At 43.3% G+C, this 16,887-nt stretch overlaps 1 protein-coding gene across 2 annotated transcripts in view; it reads right to left on the reverse strand.

The window, feature by feature from the left end:
* The window catches only part of LOC110503349 (protocadherin-16), a 189,689-nt gene extending 182,177 nt beyond the window's left edge, over positions 1–7,512 (reverse strand). For both annotated transcript variants that reach the window (XM_090218447.1, XM_090218446.1), the window contains exon 1: positions 6,958–7,512. The gene's annotated coding sequence lies outside the window, so the exon portion shown is untranslated. The remainder of the gene's footprint in view (positions 1–6,957) is intronic.
* Positions 7,513–16,887: the final 9,375 nt, after the last annotated feature.

Below are 16,887 nucleotides of genomic sequence, written 5' to 3' on the forward strand. Positions count from 1 at the left end.
TGCGGGTAAATGTGAGGCTTTTTGAGCCTGACAACGAACCATCCTCAACTAGGTTGGAAAGTGACAGTGAAGATGAGGCCTCAGAGTCTGACGTTCAAGAGGTGGACATTGAGGAGGTCCAGGGAGAAGACATGGAAGCCTGAGAGGAAGACAACCAAAGTTTTTAGTTTCTGGACTATCATTTACAGATGTATGTTCGAAACATTTTGGGAGATGCGATGGATCATTGGGGATAATTCAATATTCCCTTTCTTTTGTTGTTCAGTGACATCATCCCATGTGAAGTGTCAACTCATTTAATTAAAATTCATAACAATTTTTTATTATTATTTCTATTGGAAGGATTTAATCCTTTGCAATTATGTCTACTTGTGATAAGGTAAAATGTTTATGTTTCTGTGTCTCCATATGATATGGTAAATAAATCCAATGCAAAAAACATCTACATTTAAATAGTATTAATATTAATTTGCATATATTTCTGTTAATTCCCATATATTCCCGTTAATTCCCATATATTCCCGTTAATTCCCATGGAATGTTTCCACCTCTGAATATTCCCCAAGATGTGCAACCCTAGTTCCAAATGGCACCCTATTCCTCAAAGCCCTATGGGCCTTGGTCAAAAGTAGTACACTATAAAGCCCTATGGGCCTTGATCAAAAGTAGAGCACTATAAAGCCCTATGGGTCTTGGTTAAAAGTAGTGCACTATAAAGCCCTATGGGTCTTGGTTAAAAGTAGTGCACTATAAAGCCCTATGGGCCTTGGTCAAAAGTAGTGCACTATAAAGCCCTATGGGCCTTGGTTAAAAGTAGTGCAATAGTATGAAGCGAATAGGGGTCCATTTGGGCGGCAGATAAAGTGCTTCCACAGTGGCAGGTCAAGGGGCCAGGGAAAGCCATCCCCATCATAGAGCTCTGACGTGCGTGCCGTGTGTTCCCTGGCTATCCATGCACTCCCTCCCCTGGCCATAACAAACACACAGAGCATTGGAAAAACACAGGGCTTCTCCTTTCATGGTGAGGCCATCACACGCACTCACTCACACACACACACATACGTCCAAGAAAAGCAAGATCATCTCTTTCCCACATGAACGGAGACAGAATCAGACGGACCTGCCTACGGTATTTGATGGTCTGGGTGTTTGTGTAAGACTTTGTGCGAGCGAACAGGAAAAACATGCACTTCTCCCAGCTGGCCTTTGAACATGATCCTGTCTGATTTGATATTGCTATGGGCGTGGGAGTGTTGGAGCAGTTGCATCATTTGAAACACATGGGCACAGTGATGAGAAAGAGGAGCTGGAGGCTGGCTCCTGACCACATACAGTAACAGCTGAGAGAAGAGGTCAACTTCTATGGTTTTGTTTTCAGATGAATGACTCACATGTCATCCCTACTGTACCATTAGTAGCATGACCAACAATTCCATGTATTCATATTCCATTCCAGCATTTCCACAACAAGCCTACTTTAAACGTTATATAAATTGACTGCCTATGTATCACTTCAACTGCAACTAGCTATTACAACAGTTATCTGTTGTGTCAACATAAAGGTCTGTTATTATCCCTAGTCAACACAATAACAAGATGAACTCATCTCTTGATCAAATATAAACTGTGCAGTTCTGAAGTTATCTGTTGTGCCATCTTAGATAGGTCTGTTATTCATTTTCTAGCATCTCAGTTTCAGATTAAATATGTATGTGCGGGATATGCATGGTATACAATAAACCATCTGTCATGCCATGTGTGTAGATGGCAGGGAAGTCAGGTGCAGGAGAATCAAACCTAGTATAATGGAGTAGTTAAATAACGTGAAACAAAAACTCCAAAACCAAAGTACATAATAAAATAAATGTGGGTACAAGAACCCGTCGCACACCAATCCATAAAACACGAACATAACAACAAACAATCTCTGACAAGGACATGAGGGGAAACAGAGGTTTAAATATACAACATAATAATGAATGGGATTGGAACCAGGTGTGTATGAAGACAAGACAAAACCAATGGAAATGAAACATGGATCAATGATGGCCAGAAGACCGTTGATCGCCAAGCACCGCCCGTACAAGGAGAGGCATCGACTTCAGCAGAAGTCGTGACACCGTCCAACGAAACAACAAAATTCTTACTTGCAGGTTCCTTATCAGCTAAGCAACAACAATAAGAAATAATAAAATATAACAATATGAACATAAAGTAAATGGCTCAGTAGAAAATAATACATATCTTAGCATAAGTATAATACAGGAAGGAACAATTTACTGTCCAGTATGTACATGTGTATTGGGGAAGGGGGGGTCAGGTGTATAAATTGAGCATTATAATAAGAGTCAGGTAGCAGCAGTTGTGATGTGTGTGTAGGCTGAATGTATGTGTGTGTGTGTGTGTGTGTGTGTGTGTGTGTGTGTGTGTGTGTGTGTGTGTGTGTGTGTGTGTGTGTGTGTGTGTGTGTGTGTGTGTGTGTGTGTGTGTGTGTGTGTGTGTGTGTGAGAGAGAGAGAGAGAAAGCGAGCGCTTGTGAGTGAGTGAGTGAGTGAGTGAGTGAGTGAGTGAGTGAGTGAGTGCATGTGTACTAAGGTGTGGAGGATCAGAGCAGCTGGTCAGTCCAGTTCAAGTGTTCAGCAGTCTGATGGCTTGAAGATAGAAACTGTCAATGAGCCTGTTGGTATCAGACTTCATGCTCCGATACGAACGGTAAGGGAGATAACAGCTCATGGCTGGGGTGTGTGGGGTCCTTGATGATGTTGCGGGCCTTCCTCAGGCACCCTTTCAAGTAGATGTCCTGGATGGGTGGGAGCACAGTTCAAGTTATGTACTGGGCCATCTTCACCACCCGCTGGAGGGCCTTGCGGTCATGGAAAGAGCAATTCCCATACCAGGACGTGATGAAACCGGTCAGGACGCTCTTGATGGTGCAGCGGTAGTATTTGGAGAGGACCCGGGGACGGCATTCCGAATTTCCTCAGACGCCTTAGGAAGTAGAGCTGCTGTTGCGCCCTCTTGACAAGAGTGGTGGTGTTGTGGTCCATGTCAAGTCTTCAGTGATGTGGAAGCAGAGGAAGTTAAAACTTGTGACTCTCTACTGCAGTTCCTTTGATGTGGATCGATGTGGATTTTGTTTTGCTGACGTTGAGGGCGAGGTAGATGTTTAAAAGATGAACTCGTCACTAACCATTCACAGTTTCTACTAACAGATGTTTGAAGTCATACTATTATAACAGACACATGTTAAGCAGATCATGACTTGTGGAATCATTGCCTAATCTAAAACCTCAGTCTGAGTGTCTGAAACACTGACGATGAGGGGCCTATAAACACCTAGCTGTAGGTACTGTAGGTAGCTAGAGTTTCCTTAAACCACTAGCGTGAGTGTGTTTGTGTGTGTACTGTACCAGTCCAGAGGCACGAAGGCTCCACTGAGCAGATGCTTCACGACTCTCTGTCTTGGGGGAAACATACTCTGATACACCAGGGGCCAGTAAAACTATGACAAACCATACCAGGAGCCCAAACTAGGTTTGTGTCCCAAATGGCACCCTATTCCCTATTTAGTGCACTAATTTTGACCAGTGCCTTTTGGGACAAACTCTAGGGCATGCCTGGTCAGCTTTAGAGGAAAATGTTCTGGCTGTGTTGTTACAACAATCCTGTCAAAAACAACCAGGAAATCCATAAATGATTGGCTTTGCTGTGTCAGACCAAGACTAGAGACTGCCAAGTAGATATGACCATCAAAGGCTGGCCTGTACACTTTCAAAGTACAATGTAGCTGTATACTTCTGTTATTACTATAGTTAGCTTCCATACGATGTTAATATATACTTCTGTTACGGCTGTAAAAAAACAACAACCAGGAAATCAATCGGAAAGTCTTGGCTCTACTGTGCTGTTGTGTTCATTCCCCTCCATACAGTAAGTTATAAACCCTTTATCCTCATCATCACCCCAGGCACAAAGGCACACTGCAAATAAAGTCAAATAATTACTTCATCATGGAGCTTCTGGGACTTGACTGATGACATAATCCTTGGATTGTCATGAAAGCCACAGCCGAGGTCTCAGGCTGCGGTTTCATCCAACAATTCTGCATCATTTCCTTCACTGTTTTCTTTGTAAACTATATACAGTTTTTCTCCTCAGTCCAGCCACTCTACAGTGAATGGCTTTAGCACAACTTTTTCCTTGGCTTTAGTCTCCTGTGATTGGAACGCATCAGATTTAACCAATGGCTGCTTGCAAACTCATATTCAGGAAATGAATGGGCCAATCATCAAAGCACTCAGACGATGCACCTAGAACTCAGGCCTCCCGAAGATACAGCCTATAGGCTTTAGCTCAGTGAGCTAGCATAGTCTTTTGGCATGCACTATCTTTCTATAAGAGAACACCAAATTATACAATGCGCTATCTATCTATCTATCTATCTATCTATCTATCTATCTATCTATCTATCTCTCTCTCTCTCTCTCTCTCTCTCTCTCTCTCTCTCTCTCTCTCTCTCTCTCTCTCTCTCTCTCTCTCTCTCTCTCTCTCTCTCTCTCTCTATCTATCTATCTATCTATCTATCTATCTATCGCTTTGAGCTTCACTGATATCAGACATACTTGGCATTCCTCTCCAGTGGGAGCTAATGACTGTCACTGTTACCTCAACTATTATTAAATTATTATCAATGAGGACCAGGAATGTGCCTTGGCCCTCCCCTCATAACTGACAACATGCTGCAGGGTTCTCTGACACAACACTGGCACCCAGGAGGGAAAACACCAACATTAGATTTTAACTGATGAATGGGTGGAGAGAGAGGGAAGAAGAGAGGAGAGAGCGAGAACAGAAGGGAAGAACGTCAGCGTACTGGTCTGCCAGACAGTGCTCCAAGACAATCCAGAAGGAGGATGACTTTGGAGCACCATGGGAACCAGCATACTAACAGATAGTGGCAGAGTCCAGAAGGGCACCTTATTCCCTATATCTAGTGCATTACTTTTGACCAGAGACCAATGGTCGGAGAATATTGGCTATAAGCCTACGAGAGGAGACCTATGGGCTCTGGTCAAAAGTAATGCACTATATAAGGAATAGGGTGCCATTTCGAGTGCAAACAACCTGTTTAGGGATATGGAACCCAATTGAGTTGAAATGAATGAATTAGACATTAGTGAAAGGATTGCGAGGAACACAGTGATTCACATCAAACCCTAATGGACAGAGCCCTGTTGACACTGTAATGAATATGACCTACTACAACCTTCTGACTGTCAGTATGTAGTAATCTACAGGACCAACAGTGAATTGTGACACAATGGCACAGCATTACACCCCAGCCAACAATAGAATTCAATGGATAAACCAATTTGAGAGGATTTTTTTGTAGAGAAAGGGGGAAGAAAAAATACCCAATGGCACCCTATTCCCTACATAGTGCACTAGCCTACTTTTGACCAGAACCCTATAAAGTGCACTATATAGGGAATAGGGTGCCATTTGGGAAGCACCCCAAGTACAGTGGAGAGACATCCTAGTGAATTATTTGACTGGTGGACAGAGTATTATTAAGCTAATTGGTTGAGATTGGTGTTGTGTTGTTTGTCTTTGACTGCATGGTGACGTTGCCAATGAAAATGTGCTCTAAGTTTAGACCATGACGGGTAGCCTACCACAGATTTGAATTCTAATCTAAAACATAATATTATTTCTCAATCATTTCAGAAAACCACAAATAATCGCTTTAAAGGTTTGATGTGTTTTTGTTATAATCATATTATTGTTGTGTGGTTGTGTGGTTGTATGACTCTGACTGCCTTTAGAATGTCTTAAATTATATTAACTGGCAAAGCAAGGAGAGCTAGACCTCAGAAATGTATATGTGTCATTCTTTGTTACATAATTAGTGTTTGCTTGGAAGGTTTTTCTAAAAGTTCAAACGGTTTAAATAGTATAGCCTACAGTTTAGGATCTCAGCTAGAGCTATTGATCCTACAGTCTGTGTTCTCTTTTCTTGCATACAGTGCAATATAACGTAGGGCCTATTGTTAAATGGCCTGTTGTTAAATAGCCTAAATATCCATCTTTTTTCTCTCCATTTTACATCCAATGCTTAAAGCTCCCCCCTTCAGGAGAGTTGGCAGCAGTAGCCTAGTGTTATACCGTCTGTAAGAAGTGATTGCCCCCACAGAGGGAAACAAAAGTTAGAGTTAGAACAGCAATGAGCAGAGAGGAGAGCATTCAGTCAGGGACAGATGGTTTGGGTTATAATGAGAATCGGTTTTCAGGCAGCCGTTCCACGGTCCTGCCTGCCTGTCGATAGAAGTTTCACTAGTCGGGATAATCATTAGACGATACATAATGTGTCAAGACCTAAACATCGCTGACAACTGTCCCGTCCATGGGTCCTGCTGACTTCTCAAATATACATCTATTTAAGCTTTTTTTTAAAACAGCACTGTTTGACAATAACTGTGATGACTGTATAACTAATCAGGGTCAAATACCCCAAATAAAGATGCAAAAAAAAAAACCTGGAGTAAATTATAGAAAACTTATAACATATTGTAAACACTTAAAAAAAGTTAACTTTTGCACTTTGGACCCGAAATAATAAAAACAATGTGTATGGGAAAAGAAGAGGAAAGAAGACAAACGAAGAGATTAATCTTTAAAAGCATCCAAGCTTTAAAATTGTCTCGTTAACTTAATGATTGACTGTGTGTGATGAGGTACATGATAATGTGCTAGCCTATTCTGCACATGACAACAACGCAACGATTTGCGCTCAAGTTTTAGCCTAATAAAACGTCCATGTAACTAGTGCAATGTATAACAACGTATAAACGTATCGCAACAATGTATCGCAACAATGTATAATCATTACCCCGTAGTCTTCAGCTAGCGAGGTGAGACAGACATTTGACAGTAGTAGAACACTGCAACGAGGACTTACATTCATCTGCTCCTTCTCTGCCACTGAGCGCATGCACGTCCGTTAGCAAATATCCCAACAATAACGGTCGCTTCTTTAAACAAATCCCTTGTGGAGTGAAAAAGGCAGAGTAAAAATCTAAACTAAAGTAAAAAAAACTCCTAAATTAAATCCATTTCCAAAAGACAAAGTGGTATCCTTTCTAAACGATCCTTTAGGATGGTGAATGCGTTTTCACTCCAGCAACCTCTTGTGATTTATTCTGTACCCTATTCCTTGTCAGGTGGCGAGGGATAGGCAATTCAAAATAACTTTTTCCGCGACCGTTTCCTTAGTATGGTTAAAATGTTGTAGTCAGGACGTTATCAACTTCTCGGCATCGGGACAGCATCCACACTAACAATTATTGCAGCGTCTTTTTGCAGAGCTGCTGCTGCCTCCCCTTGCGCGGAGTGAAACCCGAAACCTCTCTATGGCTATGGACAGCCCTCCTTCAGATTGTGCTAATTTATTAAACACGTGCAGAAGTGTAAGGTTATGTTGCTTGACAGCGCCGTGGTAGAGAGAAATGCCTCTGAGAGAGCAGAGGAGAGGAGAGGTGGACATTTCTGAACTCTGGTGCCACCAAGCTATGTAAAAGGGAAGTGCAAAACAATCTTCAGAATGTCTTTCAGTTCTAAATATCTCATACTCGATGAGTTGATTGGACTACTCTGAACCATCTGTATTCGGTAAATTACCTTTCATTTGCATGGTGAAGTAGGCTAAATGAAATGCTTCAGAATCACAATTATGTAATTGATTGGCAACATATTTTTTCTTATCATAACCATCGACAAATATCACACAAAATCACTGAAAAGGGGACATAATGTTTACTGTTAATTTTTTATTGTTTATTGTTTATTTCACTTTTGTATATTATCTACCTCACATGCTTTGGCAATGTTAACACATGTTTCCCATGCCAATAAAGCCCCTTGAATTTAATTTAATTGAATTGGAGCATGCCAAAATTCAGCTCCAGTTGACCTCCATGACAAGTTTGACATTGTTATGAGAACAGAAGGGTTTTCCCCTCTCAGACAATAAAAGGTGTGAAGGACATCACATGTAGAGCGCCCAGACAGACACAGCCCTGTTAGAAAAAGAGAGCAAGACTACTGGGTTGTGTCCCAAATGGCAACCTATTCTCCATATATTGGACTATGTTTGACCAAAGTCCTATTGGTCCTGGTCTAAAGTAGTGCACTACAAAGGGAATAGGGTGCTATTTGGGACGTAGCCCTGCTCTCATGTTTTGTCACCGAGCCCTGTTCTTCTCTCCATCTGGCAACTGCTTGGTTGAGAGGAGCATGTTACAGCTCCGGTCGTTCATGCATCCAAAATGGAACCCTATTCCCTATATACTGCACTACGTTTGACCAGGGCCTGTAGGGCTCTGGTCAACAGTAATGCACTATACAGAGAATAGGGTGCCATTTGGGACGCAGATTATATGTTATTGCTCTATGTTCCTGATTCAGTTTTCTCTCTGGAAGAGCCATTCTTTTATCCTCTACAGAGCCGGAGCCATGGCCTTGGATACCTTCCTGGTGCTATCAATCAGTAGAAACTCAACTTAAACCTATGTCGTTCTACATTCACAACCTGACAATCATAAGAGTATGGGCGAGTTCATTTTTCATTCACTTCCCTTACTGTGACAGCTGCTTGACATGTCTTGGCTGTTCAAATCCAGGTCTGAATAGTCACATAATATGAATCTGTTTTTATCTGTGTCCCAACTCCTCTAGCTGCCAATACTGTGAACATAGTCTTCAGTTATTTCCTACTATGGAGACACATCCATATATTCCCATTCATTTATGTGGCTCTATACATTCAAATGAAATGTTTTCTCACTATCTGGCCATCAGAAAACAGAAACTGAAGACCAATTTGCGCTTGGCCACATGTCAAGAACAACTAAAAGGCTTAAATAACTATTACAGCTGTCTTCCTGGTATGTCTGCAAATGGTAACTGTGTTTTGGCATGAGAGAGATCAAGAGGATATGTCTCAATGTGTTTACTAGATTGAGATACTATATGCTTTGGGGTATTAAAATAGAAAATGAAGTTATCCTGAAAAACACACTGCTCAGTTTATTTATATGAATGGCATTTGGAAGAGAGACAGAGCTGGCAACGACACACAAGCGCTCGCTTTCTCTCTCTCACACACACACACACACACACACACACACACACACACACACACACACACACACACACACACACACACACACACACACACACACACACACACACACACACACACACACACACACAGCAGTATAGTACATTGTCATGGGATGTTGGATCATAAAGAAAATTATTCGTTTTGGATGCGTCTTCTGCTAGACAGGACATGCAGGAGGAGTGTTTCCTCCTTCCGACTGGTTTTGTTGTAAATATATTTCAGTACATTTTTGTTAATACTCAAGTGGGAAAATAATAAACATTTCAGAATGAATCTGGCACAGATCATCTCTCACATTGAACTCTGTAATAACACAATAACATCCTTCTACATTTATCCTCATCAACGAAACGTTATATCACTCTTCACAGTCATTTACCTCCCTGTTCTAATAGACAAACCAATGGACTGGCTTTCAACCCAGATCCTCTGCATGCCTCAAGACTGTTAGCCCACTGAGCTAGGAAGTAGCTCTGGGAGGTTAACAAACACAAGTCTCCAGGTCTCAGGCAATGTTACTCATCATGCGAACGTAGTTTTTCAAACCACCTCTGTTACAAAATCATCGACACATTATCACATTTGCACCAGTTTACAACGTAACATCTACTTCCTTTGCATACTCTTCTTCTTTAGATAAATGGGGCGAGGGTCCTTCCTAGCTAGCTAGAGATAGGGCCATCGCTGTGAAGTCACATCATTGCGTTTGGACCTTAAACACACATACATCACTGCATATTTGTTCTATTACATTACCAGGATAATAAGCCCAGTATCCAGCCAAGTTATTTTATGTGCTTCTCCTCTCTAGTCTCTACCAACAACCTGTCAGAGCCTTGTGCTGATGGGACCTTTATTCAAAACAGACTCCTCAACCTGGAACCACTCATAACTGGGCTGCATGTTGTACCGCGTACTAAATGGCACCGTATTCCCTACATTGTGCACTACTTCTGACCGGAGTCCTATGGAGCTACCGCCATGGGCCCTGGTCAAAAGTTGTGCACTATATAGGGAATAGAGTACCATTTCGGACACAGGCTTAAAATACTAGCCTCCTCCTCACAGGATACCATTAGGGAGGACCATTGCATGCCTCAGTTAGAACTGGAGGTAACTAAGCTTGTGTAAAAGAGCAACAGCAGCAACAGATAAATCTCCGGTTGGATTTGTTGTTAGTTTGTAAGATGACAGCGATCTGATTGGAGACATCTATCAGGACATAGAGGAGAACAGATGTTTACAATGTAGCTGAATACTGGAGGGAAATAATGCAAACAAATAGGCTCAGCTCTCTGTCTGTCTGTCCTTTATCTCTGTCTGACTATTCTTTTTTTTTCTTTTTTTAACTAGGCAAGTCAGTTAAGAACAAATTCTTACTTACAATGAAGGCCTACCCCGGACAACACTGGGCCAATTGTAGACTGCCCTATGGGACTCCCAATCATGGCCAGGTGTGATGCAGCCTGGATTCAAACCAGGTACTGCAGTGATGCCTCTTGCACTGAGATGTCTGTCTGTCTGTCTCTGTCTGTCTGTCTGTCTGTTTGTCTGTCTGTCTGTCTGTCTGTTTGTCTGTTTGTCTGTCTGTCTGTCTGTCTGTCTGTCTGTCTGTCTGTCTGTCTGTCTGTCTGTCTGTCTGTCTGTCTGTCTGTCTGTCTGTCTGTCTGTCTTTCTAACTTCTCTCTTTCTAACTTCTCTCTCTTGCTCTCTCTCTCTGCCTCTCTCATCTCTCCTCATTTCTCTCTCTTTCCTTTCTATTTTTTTCTCTCTCTCCATCTCCCTCCCTCTCTCTACCCCCTCTTTCTCTCTCCTCTCTGCTGTCCTGTCAAATCATTCAACAGCATGTTTTCCCAGTGACACTGTAAATACCTTGAGACCTGACTAATTCCAAAACAAATATCATCAACAGCATTTATTCAAAGGTACTGACAACCTTCCATACAGTACACCTGCTACAATGACCATATTTTCATTACATTAGGGGAAATATAGAATATATTTATTGTACTAACATGCTCCCCAGGTTGCAATAGTGAATATTTTGGCTCTGCCTCTCTAAAACTATACTGCGTCCCAAATGGTGCCATATTAGTGCACTATGGGTAGGTAAAAAGTGCCACTTGGGACGCATACTATCATGTATAAACATAGGACAGTCAGTGCTGTTGCAGTTGCATCCTCATCTCTTTGCTGCTGATGGGTTCTCCATCTTTCATAACAACTCATGTTTTAAATGATGCCCCTGTCACACGGCACCTCCTATAAGATAAATATTCTGTTCCAATTTCATACACAGCGGCGGCTCCTTAGTGGTCGACGGTTGCTGGGCCACCGGAGTGGAAGCCTCATCCTGATCAGGCAGTAATGTATTGGAGCAGTGGGCTGTGTGAAGCATCACTGAGGATCACACACACATGCATGCACACGCACACACACACACACACACACACACACACACACACACACACACACACACACACACACACACACACACACACACATGCACTGTGGAAGGAAGATCAAGGTGCTATAATGTAATAGAGTAGAGATCTGCTTTTCAACTTTGTAGTGCGTTGTCGTCCACATCACGGGGCTGTGGTCGGGGTAATGACGGTGTGATGGCTATTTCTGTGACATCTGACCGGGGATTAGACAGCAGGCCACAGAGCCTGGTTCCTATGGAGCAGCTGGAAGTACCAGAGGGAAATAATAAACACGGCTAGCCTAACCAGCCTCATCAGGAGACAAAACTAAGACTGCAGTCTGAAACCAACAAACCTGGTGGCACTGAAACTTATTTTGGTAAACGGCTGAGGGATGCAGAAATGTAAGAAATGTAACCCCTCTCAATTTTCTAGACAGTGCTATGGATGCTAGGACTGACAGTCATCAGATCAAAATGATTGTCTTAAGCATGTTTTACAGTTTTTTTCGATTGCTAAACGACAGTGGGCACAACTGGAGTCACTTGTGCAAAACTCTATCTACAGTCTGCACTACCAACAGTCACCTGAGCTAAACAGTTCACATCACCTGCAAAACTCATTCCAAGCAACACAACTCTTAACACATGGCTCAAAACACGCTCAGTGTAGCCAAACACTATGCACAACCCTCACTGAGATAACACACACTGTCACTCAGAACACACTGAGAGTAAAAACACTAGCATCAAACACCAATACAGAAAATATAAACTTTTCATCTTTACAGTTTGAACAATTTCAGTGACTTCATACAAAGTAATATTTTCTTCAAAGAAAAGAGTGACATTCTTTCACATGATTTATTAACATTTTTAGAACATAACAATTATTTAAGGTACATGAAAATTAGCAGTTTGCTTCAATAGTCTGTAGTAATTTACGAAATTAAAGTAATGAGAAAAAAAAGGTAGAAACTAAAAGTACATACTGTAATTCAAACAAATAATTGAGGGGCTAATCCTGCCTCTCTCTAGCATCAGGCCACAGGTTTTCTTCAACATCACATCTAATGTTTTCTCTTGCCATGCACCTGGGGAAGAACCTTCTGGAGTGCCTTATCCATCCCTGGCAGTCCTCTGGACTCGTGTCCTCACATCCGGCACGCATGGCTGCCAAAAGAGACATTTGGTCATGTGGGTGGTGACCAAACACTTTCCACCTCCAGGCAGAGAAAAACTCCTCTATTGGGTTGAGGAAGGGTGAATATGCAGGCAGGTACAAAACCATACATCTGTGATGTGCTGCAAACCAATCTGTGACAGCCACAGAGTGGTGAAAAGCAACGTTATCGCAAACTATGACAAAAACTTGGGGGTTTCTTACTGGCTCCCCCTGTTCTGCTGGCACTAGCTGAGCATAGAGCTGTTCTAGGAAAGCTATAAGCCTTTCTGTGTTGTATGGGCCAATGAGTGGTGTGTTGAGAAGCAAACCATCATTGGCTATTGCAGCACACATGGTGATGTTTCCCCCCCTTTGGCCTGGAACCTCCACAGTGGCCCTTTGACCTATAACATTCCTTCCTCTGCGCCGTGTTTTGGCAAGGTTAAATCCAGCTTCATCGATAAATACAAATGAATGTGGTCTTTCCAGTGCTTCCACCTCCATTACTCTCTGAAAAACAGTAAGTGCACAGTTTTACTGTAGAAATGCTAGTGTTTTTTTTTACTGTAAATATTTTGTATAGCTGTGTACGTAACCTCAGACGTCTTACCTGGACATATTGGTATCTTTGCTCTTTTACCCGTTCACTGTTTCTCTCGAACGGTACAGCGTATAACTGTTTCATTGTAACTTGGTGTTTCTTTAGGACTCAAGCAATAGTTGTTGTGCTGACAGAATTAACATTTTCAAATATATCATTATCAGCCAGCACTCTATCTTGAATCTCCCGCAGTTTTATTGCATTGTTGACAACAACCATGTCAACAATAGCATTTTCCTGCGCATCTGAAAATATTTTTCCTCTTCCCCCTGTTGGGGGCAGCCTTTGGGTCCTGTTGTAAAAATATATTTTACAGTCAAACTTACTGTAATATATATCTGTGTAAATATTCTATAATTGCAATACAAAATAGATTCCTGTAATGTTTTCATTTACTGTAAGGATGTAACTCTCACCTGTTTGCATGATGGAAAATTCGCATTACAGATGCCACTGTGGATCTTTGCAGATTGGGTTACACCCTCAACCCTGCCTCTTTCAATGAGAGACCATGGTTCACGACATGGTCTATAAGTGTAGCCCTTATTTCATCTGAAATAACAGCTCTTTGTCTTCTTTGTCTTCCTCCACGCATCCGCCCTCTCCCTGCCACCCTTCTCCCTCCACGAACCCATCTTCCTTGTTCCATTTCCAAAATGAGTCTTTCTGAGCTCTACCTATATATACTGTAATATGTGTGTGTGTTCACTAACAAGTCTAAAACAAGACACCTGCTTAGCCTTTCAGCTGAAATTGCAATCAGCAGTGTTTGAAAGGTACAAGGCTGAAACCTATTCCGTTTTGAATGTGTGGTTCACAGTTTTGACAGCAGTGTGTTAGCATTTGAACAAAGTGCTGTAAATCCACAGTGTTGTGCAGGTTGTGGTTAAAGTCATGGGATAAGTGTGTAGAGTTTTGAAAACTGTGTTCAAGCAATGAAAAACAAACTAGAGTTTGGTCCACATGAACTGCTGCTGTGCAGACTGTAGTTAGAGCTTTGCACATGTGACTCCAGTTGTGTCCACTGTCGTTTAGCAATCGAAAAAAACTGTAAAGCTGTACAGTGTTTGTTTACAATTGCAAAATAAGCTTTTATTTTGAGCTCTGATGGGGTAAAACAGTTGAACGAAGCTCATGAGGCATGTATAGTTTAGCCGATATTCTTCAACAATCAACCTCTACATATCGTTCATTTTGTCACGCCATGACCTTAGTTATCTTTGTTTTCTTTATTATTTTGGTCAGGTCAGGGTGTGATGAGGGTGGTATGTGTGTTTTTGTCTTGTCTAGGGTTTTTTGTATATCTATGGGGTTTTGATATGTCTAGGTATACTGTATGTAGGTCTATGGTGGCCTGAATTGGTTCCCAATCAGAGACAGCTGTTTATCATTGTCTCTGATTGGGGATCCTATTTAGGTTGATATTTTACATTTAAGTTTTTGTGGGTTATTGTCTATGTGTAGTTGCATGTCAGCACTCGGTTTATCATAGCTCCACATTTGTGTTGTTGTTTTGTTTGTTTAAGTGTTCTTCGTTTATTAAAGAAGAATGTATTCATATCACGCTGCGCTTTGGTCTCCTCATTACGACCGTGACAGAATAACCCACCAAACCAGGAACAAGCAGCGTGAAGAAGAGGAACAGAGCTCAATGGGGAAATGGACCTGGGAGGAGATATTAGATGGAGCAGGACCCTGGACACAGCCGGGAGAGTATTGCCATCCTAAGGAGGAGTTAGAGGCAGCGAAAGCAGAACGGTGATACTACGAGGAGAAATACAGGAGAATAGAGGAACAGCGACGATATGAAGGTACACGGCTAGCACGGAAGCCCGAGAGTACAGTACCCAGTCCCGAGCGTCCGGCGACAGTACCCAGTCCAGAGCGTCCGGAGACAGTACCCAGTCCAGAGTGTCCGGAGACAGTACCCAGTCCAGAGCGTCCGGCTACAGTACCCAGTCCAGAGCGTCCGGAGACAGTACCCAGTTCAGAGTGTCCGGAGACAGTACCCAGTCCAGAGCGTCCGGCTACAGTACCCAGTCCAGAGCGTCCGGAGACAGTACCCAGTCCAGAGTGTCCGGAGACAGTACCCAGTCCAGAGCGTCCGGCTACAGTACCCAGTCCAGAGCGTCCGGAGACAGTACCCAGTTCAGAGTGTCCGGAGACAGTACCCAGTCCAGAGCGTCCGGAGACAGTACCCAGTCCAGAGCGTCCGGCTACAGTACCCAGTCCAGAGCGTCCGGCTACAGTACCCAGTCCAGAGCGTCCAGCAACAGTACCCAGTCCAGAGCGTCCGGCGACAGTACCCAGTCCAGAGCGTCCGGCGACAGTACCCAGTCCAGAGCGTCTGGCGACAGTACCCAGTCCAGAGCGTCCGGCTACAGTACCCAGTCCAGAGCGTCCGGCTACAGTACCCAGTCCAGAGTGTCTGGCGACAGTACCCAGTCCCGAGCGTCTGGCGACAGTACCCAGTCCAGAGCGTCTGGCGACAGTACCCAGTCCAGAGCGTCCGGCTACAGTACCCAGTCCAGAGCGTCCGGCTACAGTACCCAGTCCAGAGTGTCTGGCGACAGTACCCAGTCCCGAGCGTCTGGCGACAGTACCCAGTCCCGAGCGTCTGGCGACAGTACCCAGTCCCGAGCGTCCGGCGACAGTCCACAGTCCGGAACCTCCAACGATGGGCCACAGTCCAGGGCCTCCAACGACGGTCCCCAGCCCAGAACATCCGCCGATGATCCACGAAATGAGGGTCCCCAGCCCGGGGCCTACGGCGAGGATCGTTAGTCCAGAGCCTCCGACGATGATCCAGGGGTCAGTGCTACAAGAGCGGACTCGGGGTAAAGAAGGGGGGCGGCGTCCAGAACCAGAGCCGCCACCGTGGTTAGATACCCACCCAGACCCTCCCATATAGGTTTAGGTTTGGGGCCGGGAGTCCGCACCTTTGGGGGAGGTACATTTAAAAGTTAAAAAAAATGGATGTACTAATTGCAAACTGTAGCTTTAATAAGTGTATGACAGGTTGCTTGGTAGAGAGAATCATAAAAGTGCGGAAATAGCATGGAGCAGACCAGCCCTGATTTCAGACTGGGCAGTAAAACGAGATGGGGGCTACTTTCCAAATGGTATCGTATTCCCTTTATAGTGAAAAGGGGGCCATTTGGGAGGCAACTGGAGTCTGTCTTGTGTACATATCACTGTCCTCATAACAAACCCACAAACAGAGTGTTGCTTTGAGTCATCTCATATTTATATTTGAGAGGGGTATGAGCAGATAATAGAACAAAGGATTGTTGTGATCATCATCACATATTGGAAACCTGCGCTTGGCAGAACTATACAGAGACATGCAGCCTTTCTCTGTCAATTGGGTTTACTGTGAAACAGAGCAGGCACTGTTGGAGCGGTGTATCTAGCAATGCCTGTGTCCCAAATGGCACCTTATTCCCTATTTGGTGCACTACTCTTGACCAGGGCCCAAAGTAGTGTGTTATATAGGTATTAGGATGCCAGTTGGGA

Source organism: Oncorhynchus mykiss, chromosome 24, assembly GCF_057628025.1.
Source record: "Oncorhynchus mykiss isolate SJ-2025 chromosome 24, ASM5762802v1, whole genome shotgun sequence".
NCBI lineage: Eukaryota > Metazoa > Chordata > Actinopteri > Salmoniformes > Salmonidae > Oncorhynchus > Oncorhynchus mykiss.